We start from the raw sequence: 9,308 nt of genomic DNA on the forward strand, positions 1-9,308 counted from the left end.
ACAAATAGATACAATAACCAAAGAAATAGGGTCTATCATTCACAACATTTATTGAGCTTCCAGGGGGCACTGTACCTAGGAGTCAGACACTAAAATGGTTCATCTCATCTATGCAACCAGAATTCTTGATCTGAAAAGAAATGTCAGTACAAGAATGAAATGCATAGACTCATAGAAAGAATGTTCTCTTGTTTCTCTATTAAGCAAATGTGCCATGAGAATGAAGATTTCCTTCAAAAAAAAAAAGATGAATATACTCTTTTCCCCAAGGCATTTTCCTTATCTTAGTATCAACTGCAATCAAGCAATCTTTTTTTTTATTCTACTGATCAAGATATAAGTTTAAGCTTTTATTGTAGAACAGTGAAAAAAAGAGATGGACTTGGAATCAGAGCACCGAATTTTAGTCCTAATTCTGTCACTCATTACTCATATGACATTGAGCAAGTCACTTTTCTTCCTTTGTGCTCTGTCTCCTTTAAAATAGTGGGATTGGGTTACATGACTTCTAAGACACCTCCCAAATCTAAATCTTTAATTCTATAAACTTTTTAAGTTCCTTCACAGATAATCTAAAGATGAAGTTTTCACAGAATAAGACTTCAAATCAAAATGCTTTTTTGATTCTATGAGTGGAAAAAATATCCAGAGTAGTCCTTAAATTAATAATCAATTTCTAATTCACCACAATATTCAAAGGAAGTACCCACAGACATAATGACTCTACACTTTAATAATTATTTTAATGGAATATGGAAATATCACTTAGGGTTCTATCATAATTTTATTTTAAAAAGGAGGGAGAGAAAAATAGGATTGTTAAGAGAAAACTCAGCAACTATTATGATTCTATCATTTATGAGGTTGGGCATATTATTGTTCCCATCTACCTTTCTAATTTTATTTTATATTATGTTCCACGTGTTATCCCCATTTCTACACAGTCCTTCCTCTTCAACTCCACCTTCCAGAATGGCTATATCTCTTCAAAGTACAGTTTACATCCCACCTTATATAAAAGACCTTTATCATCCAAATCAGTGGTTCTCAACCTTTCTAATGATGTGAACCCGCAATACAGTTCCTCATGTTGCAGTGACCCCAAACCAAAAAACTATTTTGGTGGCTACTTCAAAACTGTAAATTTTCTACGGTTATGATTCAGAATATAAATACCTGATGTGCATTATGTATTCTCATTGCTACAAATTGAGAGGTTGAGAACTGCTGACCTATATATATATGCCAGCACTCCTTTCTTCTTAAAATTACTTGCTCAAAAGCAATGATCCAGGACAATTCTGAGGGATTTATTCAAAAGAATGCTAATCATATCTTGCAAAAGAACTGTCAGAATAGAAATCCAGAAGAAAACATATGATTTGTCACTTGTTTACTTGGGTATATGATTTGGGGTTTGGATTTTTTAAAATTATTACAAAAATGAATAATAAGGAAGTAGTTTTTGAGTGACAATATAGGTATAACCCAGTGGAATTGCTTGTCAGTTTTGGAGGAGGGAAAGAAAAAGAATCATGGAATCATGGAAAAAATTTTTAAATTAAATTTTTAATTTAAAAAAAATTACTTGCTCAAACAATTTTCTCTTAATAGTCCTACTTTCTCTTCCTAATCTTTTTCTTTATAAAAGGAATGATAGAAACCTTAAGTCATATTTCCATATTCCACTAAAATAATTAATAAAGTGGAATGTCACAGTCTGTGGACACTTTCTTTGACTATTATAGTAATTCAAAATTGGTTATTAATTTAAGAACTACTCTGGATATGCTTTCTCTCACATTATGTGCTATCGATCTATATGCATCTTGTATCCTTCCAATAACTTAGATTCTGGAAGAGTGTTTGCTTTTCTGTTTGTTGTTTATATCCATAAATTTTACCTTAATGCATTAAATTGTTGTTTCTGGCAGTTAGGGAGCTCAGAAGTTCCAGTGATAGACTTAAAAACAGGAGTTCAAATCCTGACTCAATTACAAACTAGTTTTGTGCTCCTGAGCAAGTTATTTAACCTCTCTTTATTTTAGTTCTTCATCTGTGAAAATGGAAATAATAATTACACCTACCTCCAAGAGTTGTTTCAAGGATGAAATGAGATCTTATTTGTAAAAAGTTCTTTTAACTTCAAAGTACTCTATAAATGCTAGAGACTGCCGGGGTTTTAGTAGGAAAGATCTGACAAGAAAACTCTCAACTAATGTAAATCTACAATTACTCAATTTATAATCTTAGGGAATTTCTAGCTATACTTAGAGATAATATGACTTTCCCAGAGTCACATATCCAGTCTATATCAGAAATAGGAATTAAACGTCAGGTCTCCAGGATTGAGAATCCATTTCTTTCTTAGAATTCATTGCTCTTCTTCTATAACTTAGTGTCGGTGTCTGAAAGTTCCTCCCCTTAACATCATCTTAGGCAAATTAGAAATTTGTAAATGGCCAGTATGATCAATTTACATCGTCAGCTGTTTTGTGTTTATAAGTAATAAAAGCCAGCGAATTTTTTAAAATATTATTTAAAATGATAGTTTCATATAATCCCATTTATTTTTCAAACTTTGTTGTTATTGTTGTTTTCATTTAGTCAGCAAGCACTACTGGAGGGCTTTCTGTGAAGAAGCTTTTCATGTAAACTGCCTATGCTGCCAGTATCTCTCTGAGAGGAGGAAAAAGTAACCCAATCTTATTTTACAAATGGAGAAATGGTGGCATTGAGTTGTTTTGTCATTTATCTCAGGGGTTTATGTTTAGGCAGGCGTGGGAATGGGGGTTAAAAACCAAGCAGAATTTCATCAAGCATAGATCAGAAGGCTAGTTGGGATAGATTCTGAATTTCCTGACTTCTGGTATATTTATATATATTCCATTATAGCTTTGTGGATCCCAACAGGTAGTTGTTTTTTGTCCAAAAGACTCCCCAAACTAATATCCTAAAACTCAAATCACTCCCCAATCTGACCATAATTCATTCTTAGCTATGCCTGACAGATAACCAGGCATCAAGAAGGCAGACAGTCAGACAGACCGAGCAGAGATACACACACACACATACAGAGAGAGAGAAGGAGAGAGAATGAGAGAGAGAGAGAGAGAGAGAGAGAGAGAGAGAGAGAGAGAGAGATAAAGGCAGAGAAACAGAGAGGCAGAGACAGAGAGAGAAACAGAAAGAGACAGAGACAGAGACAGAGAGAAAAAGGCAAAGAGAAAGAGATAGAGAAACAGAGACAGAGACAAAGACAGAGACAGAGGCAGAAAGATAGAAACAGAGAGACAGAGACAAAGAAAGAAACAAACAGGGAGGCAAAGACAGAGACAGAGATAGAGACAGAGAGAGTGAGAGACAGAGAAAAAGAGACAGAGAAAAAGAGAGGCAGAAAGACAAAGAAACAGAGAGATAAAGAAAGAGACAGAAAGAAAGAAAAGGAGGCAGAAAGACAGAGAAAGAGAGAGACAGAGACAAAGAAAGAGACAGAGAAACAGGGAGGCAGAGACAGAGACAGAGAATAAACAATAAATAAAGGGAAGCCACCCAAATAGAAAATTTTGGGATATACCACAAAATTATATTCCCTTTAATATGCTCTGAGCCATCTTCTTGGCTACTCAATACTGGTGACAAGTCATTAATTGTCCTTCCAGATAAAGAGAAACTTGTAGCAAGTTGTCTCAAACTCTCTCAGTTTGTTATTCAGTTGACTCATTCTGGCTGCTCTGAGTGCGACAGGCATAAGTAGCAATCCCTAATGGATGTGGGATGTGGGTTTTTCCTCATGCAAAATAAGCCTCTTGGCACTCAGTAGTGCAAAAGAGAGCCGTTTTCTAAAACTCGGCACTCCAGAATGTGTTCGGACAATCTCTGCCCAGATGTCAGTGTGCAGATGCATATTTCAGATGTGCTTTTTTGCTGATTAGCATGCAGCCAGCACACCTGTTTTGCTGCCTGGAGGAATCACATTAGAAATGAAGATACACCTGCATAGTCAAATATTTGCACTGTATTTATAAACAGAGTTCTTCGTGTTTGTATGCACATTTCCCTATCATGCTGAAACTCGGTAACTGTATTCATGGAAACTACTTCAATCCCATTTGGCTGACTGATCACCTCTCTTTACAAAGGTTGCATTTGTAAGCAGTCTTTGCGCGCTGTCTCTGCATCCTCAGTGGACACTCAGCGGATTTTTTGCACGCTGTGTGTGAAACTATGCAAAGCTCGAGACAAATGCCACCCGTTGGAAAGACGAGAAGAGGACTACTGTATATAACATTTATGGTTACCAGAAAAGACAGGTAGGTCATGGTCCAAATGAACAAGTTAGAGAGGACATAATCTCTGTCTTCAATTATTGGATGGGCTGTCATGTGGAAGAGGGATTGAATTTACTCAGCTTGATCCCAGAGGGCAGAACTAGGAGCAATGAGCAGAGGTAACGGAGAGGCAAAAATATCAGCTCAACAGTAAGCAAGAATTTCTTAACAATTAATTTCATCCCTGTAACTGTTTTCAGAAGTGTCAGGGATATTAATTAGGAGCCTTCCATCTACTCTTCGTGTGTATTTTATATAAATATATATGTATACATACAAATGTACAGACACAAATACATAATTAGGTATATGTACATATATCCACATATGTTTATATTTGTGAATCTCCATTTGTATGTGCAGAGTTATTCCTTTATAATATACTTATTTATATGTTGGCTTCCACATTAGAATGTTAGCTCTTCGAAGCTAGGCACTGTTTTTGCAGTTCTTTGTAGTTGGACTCTTTGGGAAAGCTTTTTGACAGACGGACGCTTCAGTTTTAAAATTCCATTCTTCTACAATGCTGTAAACTTCCCTTCCTTGGACAATATTTGAAATGCAGTTAAGCAAATTGGGAATGACTGAACAAGTTGTGGTGTATGATTATAATGGAATATTATTGTGCCATAAGAAATGATGAACAGGAAGATCACAAATAAAACCTGGACTTAAATGAAATGATGCAAAGTAAAGTAAGCAGAACCAGGAGAACTTCCTCTGTAGGAACAATAATAATGCATAATGACCAAATGTGAATGACTTCACTAAAAGCAGCAATGCAGGGATCCACGACAACCCAGTGCCATAGAAGGAACTGACAGAGTCTGAAGGCAGACCAAATCATACCATTTCCCCTTTATTTCCTCCATGAATTTCTCTCTAGTGCAAGCAATATGTGCCTTTTTTCATATGACAGATTTAGAAATACATATAGCATGATAGCATATGTATAATCTATGTCATATTACCTGCCATCTTGGGAATGGAGGGAGAAAGAGAAAGAGTGAAAAGATTGCAAAATGTCAGAAAACAACTACTAAAAATTGCATCAAATGTAAAAAAAAAATCAAATAGATAAAAATTAAAAAATAAATGCTGGTAAGTACTGGGGTCAGGTCCAATTTGTTTCCCTTACTACTTAGAAGCTGTTTCAATGGTATTAGACTAGTTTACAAGTCACAGCCTTTCTGGCATCTCAGTTTCTTTTTCTGTATGATAAAGAGATTTGATTATGTTATCTCTAAAGGACCCTCTGACTTCAAGATACATGATTCTAAAAAACTATGGAAGAGGCATTAAAATGCTAATCAGTAAAGAGTTTAAATTCCCTAAATGGAATCTGACTTCCAAATCTAAATGGAACTAATGCTAACATATGTATATTAATTATTTGTGAAATCATGCATTTTTGTCTTCCTGGAGCAAAGGAAAAGTTCTAAAATCTTATCAAGAAGGTTGCTTAGAACTGGGCAGCTAGGTAGCTCAGTGGATTGAGAGTCAGGCCTAGAGATGGGAGGCCCTAGGTTCAAATCTGACCTCAGACACTTCCCAGCTGTGTGACCCTGGGCAAGTCACTTAACTGCCATTGTCTAGCCCTTATTGCTCTTCTGCCTTGGAACCAATGCACAGTATTGATTCCAAGACAAAAGGTAAGGATTTAAAAAAAAAGAAGGCTGCTTAGAGGGTCTGGGGGGGGGGAAGCTAACAAATTGAGGACTAAAAATTTTCTGAGAGAATGTATCTTTATTAAGTTCATGACCAAATTTGAGTCAATTGGTCAACAACCATTTATTACGCTTACCTGGGAGTCAGGCAGTGTGCTAAGCTATTGGTGATACAAATTCAAGCAAAAAAAGAAAAACTCTCTGCTCCCAAGGTGCTTACTTTCTAATTGTGGAAGACAATACAGAAAGGGGGAGCTATAAGGCAGGGAAGGTACCCCATATTGGCGTATAGTGAAGTCTTCCTCAGAAAAAAAAAAGGAAGAATTTGCCAGAGGGGGGAAGGGCTAGCTTACTTCTGCTTTTCCTATTGAAAAGCTGCTTCTGTGAAAAGAGTTTTTGAATCTTTTGTAGACCATCAAGCATTGATTTCTCTATATAGCTCTGAGGATCAACTGTATTCTTCTCAATTCCTTAGAACTGAGGCCATTAGAGTAAAACTTTCAGTTTCTTAATAGATTTAAGATGGACCAGACTAGCCTTTCAAAACTAATATAGCAAATTTCCCAGTCCCATTTAAGAAGGGGAACTCTTAAATAAGCCATTCAAACTAAGAGGGAGAGAACAAAAATATAGATTGGCCCTATATTTTTTTCCTTAATCTGTCTAAATCAATTAAGCATTTGAATTGTGGTATTGTATTTCCAGGAAGCTACATTGCTTTCTATTATCCTCATGACAAAAATAAACAATTCCTTTGGAAATCATAAAGAAAAATGCATCCCACTGAGCTGATGTTGTGTGCTGTTATATGCAAGAACATATGTGTAATAAAAAATGAGGAATTATGGATCAAATAATGATGTTGGAGCCACTTACATAAACAATGGAGAGCATTTTGGATGAGCTCCAAATATCATCACTATTGTTTAATTTCAACCCCAGTTTTGCATCTGCCTAGGCTAGTGTCAAAGATAATAATCTCACCAGACAGAATACAAAATACACAACTAAAATTGCATGGCTCAATTATTTTATTTACTAGTAATGGTGAGCCATTTTTTTCAGCTGGCTAATTTAACAGAAATGCTCATCTTATTCTTTAGGTTCCCTTAAAAATGACTTCGTCTTTGTGTTTAGTACATGTTCCTTCAGTATTGGGCTATCTTGTATTAGTCAGAGAAACTCAAATTTAACTAGTAAAGTGCAAAGCAACTAGTCATTAATCTTTAATGAATTTATTCTTTAAATCTTCTACCCAAACACATACACACAGTTATGGCCTTTTCATGCCATGCTGAGATTTATCGAATACCGTGAAATGCCAGTTAAAAGAAAAAGAGAACAACTGAGTGCCAAGTCACTCATTCTGAGAAATAGATGAAAAGTAGACAGGGTACACTTCAATTTCCATTGCTGAGATGCTTTGCAGTAGTCAGCCTATTAAAGTCCAATCAATTGACAAGCATTTATTAAGCACCCATTACTATGTAGTTAGGTTAGACTTTGGAGATACAAAGAAAAGTAAAACCTTCTCTGCCCTCAGAGTTCAGTCCCCATCCCCATTCCATAACCATTGCTAATAAATAGCTATCTGTGTAGAGTACTAATCAAAAAGAGAGAACTGGGAACCATGATTTGTTAATTGATTGTTTGATTGATTATCTAGATAAGAAAGAATGAGGGATGAAAGAAATGAGTGAGAAGGCAACATGATGCAATGAAACATGTGAGAACAGCAGTCAGGAGACTGCCAGGCTCAAATCCTATCTCTAAATCTTGCTAACTGTGCAGCAATAGACAAATCCCTTGACCTCTCTGAGCCTCAATTTCCTTATCTATAAAATCCAGATGATAATTGCACTAATTTTTCTGGGTTATTTTGAGGATCAAATGAGATGTATGTAATGTACTTTGCAAACCTTAATGTAATCCTTAAATGTCAGCTCTGATTATTATTATATATACCAGAGAGCAAATATTCAGTTGAATATTTTCATAGAGAGTAAAGGTGATACTCTCCTAATTTCCCAAGAATCAGAAGACAAAACTTTTACCTTGTATCTTCTTTGATAGCAGAGCACCAAATTCTAAGTAGAATGGAGCAGGATCTGCCTTTCCATCACTGGCAGTTAATAATTAAATCAAACATTATATTCAGCAATAGAACATATGCATCAGCTTCTTTCAAATTGCATTTCCTTCCTGTTAGGTCCATTAGTGTAAACCAGACTGCCTTTAGAAACCCCCTTATTGCTGCTGTCTTTCAGCACAGTTCCTGAAATGGATAATGTGGTGCATATTATGGGCAATTACAGAGAACTCCCCAGCGATTGGGTTTTAGAGTTACAGAATGAAACAGCTGGAACTACCAAGTAATAAGCTAATCAGAAAAAAAAAGGAAATAGTGAAAAAAAACTGGGGGAAAAACCCTGGCAGCTTAGAATCCTTGATTACAATGTAGACAAAAGATAAATGGAAAGAATGAAAAATTCTATAAATCTTCTGTTCTTCCAATATATATATATATATACATATATATATATGTATAGGGTAACTGCAGTTCATGACCTAAAATGATCTAAAGTTAAAGATTGTATTTTGATTGTTTCCAACTCTTAATACAATGTGTACCCAAAAAGCCAATCTAAAAATATTGTGATCTATTCCTCAAAGGATGTATCAATGCTCTATTTCAATATTTAGTGAGCAATTAAAAAAACACACACATACACAAAAGCCTTCTTTTCTGATGTCTCATGCTATGCTGGAAAGTCAGGTTGTTGTTATTCACTAAATGAACCAATGGTATATGGTTTTTAGCCCTTTATTTTATGTGTAAGTGTTGGTGTAGAGTGTTCAGATCAATTATGTGATCTATCTTGCCATTTGGTTGGGATTCGGGAATTATAATATTCTCTGGGGGTGAGGGGAGGATCAGAAAAAAAAAAGCATTAGAAATAATTCTGAAAGAAAAGTTTCCCATTATATGTGGAAAGAAATATTCTGACTTTTAAAAAGAGTTTTGAAATTACTTTTTGAAGAGTGCTTATTTGGGGGAATAGAGTCATTGCTTCATTTTGTTGTAAGTGATATGAATTTTGGCTCAACCAAATGAAATGTTTTGAAATTTTTTAGTAAAATGACTGTGACACTTGTGAAATGACTGAACAATCTGTATAGCAGTGACATCAAGAGATAGGATGAAATCAGTCCAATTACATAGTTTAAAAATAGTTGAAAACTCTTTCCTAATTTTTCCTCCTAATTTTCCCACCTGCAAAAATTTCTAACTTGGAGAGTCAGAAGATTT

Source organism: Monodelphis domestica, chromosome 2 (genome assembly GCF_027887165.1).
Source record: "Monodelphis domestica isolate mMonDom1 chromosome 2, mMonDom1.pri, whole genome shotgun sequence".
Taxonomy (NCBI): domain Eukaryota; kingdom Metazoa; phylum Chordata; class Mammalia; order Didelphimorphia; family Didelphidae; genus Monodelphis; species Monodelphis domestica.